Below are 1,782 nucleotides of genomic sequence, written 5' to 3' on the forward strand. Positions count from 1 at the left end.
CACGGCACCCCCCGAGATGCAGCGCGCCGGCTCGAGCTCGCCGGCGGGGGCGCGGACCAGGTGCCTCGCTGGGCGCCCTAAGGGGACAGCCGGGAGTTCCGACAGTAACTACGTTTCGGCGGTTCCTTCGTCCTTACAATTTTCACCTGGGAGGCCGACCCGGCCCTGGACTCCGTCCTAGGGCGACACTCCTCCCTTGCCACCCATGACAGTTTCCTGGCCAGTCTACCCGCCTGACAGCAAGAGAGCGGGGCCTGGCCGTGGGACGGATGGCCAGGAGGCATGACAGGAAGTGACTTAAATCTGGCGCCACGCAGCACACCGCCCCAAGTGTCTCCAGGCCAGGCACCACAGGCCAGGCACTGTCAGGGGAACTGGAGTTTCCTCAACTTGCAGACAAGGACTGGGGATGCGGAGAGGGCCAGGACTTGCTTAAGGGCACCTGGAAGTTGGCAGCAGCCAGCATCACACTTATCTCCTACCCAGCATCCACACAGGAAGCCGCCAACTCTGCAGAGGACACTTTACATCCTTACCGGAGTCTGCCAGTTTGCACCAACCTGGGGCCCAGAGGCACCGACCGCGGAGACTGCCTGAGAGGCTGCTGTGACCCCACGGTGGCAGCCCTGCTTCAGAGCCAGGGTCCAAGCCTGTTTTCCTCCCCACGTGGGAATGGATCTGAGGGCCAGAAAATCCAGGTGGGAGAGCCTTGCCATCAGTGGCACAGGGAAGGCTGCCCAAGCTGAGCTGGGGAGAGAGGTGGGCAGAACCGGTTAGGACCCGTTAGGTCCGTGATGGCACCAGATTTGCAGACCAAGGACTCACAGAGAGCCAAGGCTCTCCCCAGTGAGGCCTTCAGTCAGGGACCAGGGCTAAGCCCTGGGCAGCCACTGCTGGCAAGGGGAGCCCAGAGTCCAGGGTGACCATGTCTGAAAGGGAGAGGGCAGCAATGGAAAGGGTCTCCCATCCAAATAGAGCCCCTCTGAGGGCCCAAGGTGCATGGAGCATACGAGAGGCTCTCCGTGTTTCGACACCCTCCCTGACCGTGGCTGGGCCTGTGCAAAGTGCAGAAGGGGGTCCCTCCAGTCCTTGGAAGGGCCTGACTGCACACCTGGCACCCACAGCCAGCTGTTACCAAGGAGAGTATTGCAGACCACGGTGGCCAGCTTCTTGGGGACAGGGGCTACTAGGACAGACATGTTCCCCTCCATCCTCATGGGCTGAGCCCGGGAGAGGTCACAGAGGGAGAATGAGCTGCACTGGCCAAAGACGGGGGCCTGTGTGGTGGGTGGTGCTGTGGTGGTGGCCCTGGGCAGGGGAGTGTGGACCAGAGGGATCTGAGCACCAAACCTGCCAACTGTGGGCAGCCAAACTTCTGCCAGTCCATCTGGCTCTCCTGCTTATAAACAGGTTGTTCTTTTAATTGGCCAGAGGACACATACCCTCGTGAGACAGAGACAAGGAGAGGGCCCAATGGGACGTGGTCACCCTGCAATGCCCTCTACATTTCCCCATTAGGTCAGGACTTGGGGCACACATGTTCACGCATCTGGAGTGATTTTCAGGACACCAGAGCCAGGATCCAAATTGCACAGTTGCCATGTAGGCCAGCCCTTCTGGTTTCAAAACTCTTCTTTTTTTTTTTTTTTGGAGAGGTTTTTGCTATAGGGTGCGTGCACTAGCCAAACAGAGACAGAGAGAGACAGAAAGTGAGAAATCACCCACCAGGGGGGATGGCCACACCGCAATCCCTTCTCCCCCATTCTCTCGGGATCTTGGGCA

This window comes from Tupaia chinensis, unplaced genomic scaffold (assembly GCF_000334495.1).
Source record: "Tupaia chinensis unplaced genomic scaffold, TupChi_1.0 Scaffold000042_2, whole genome shotgun sequence".
NCBI lineage: Eukaryota > Metazoa > Chordata > Mammalia > Scandentia > Tupaiidae > Tupaia > Tupaia belangeri.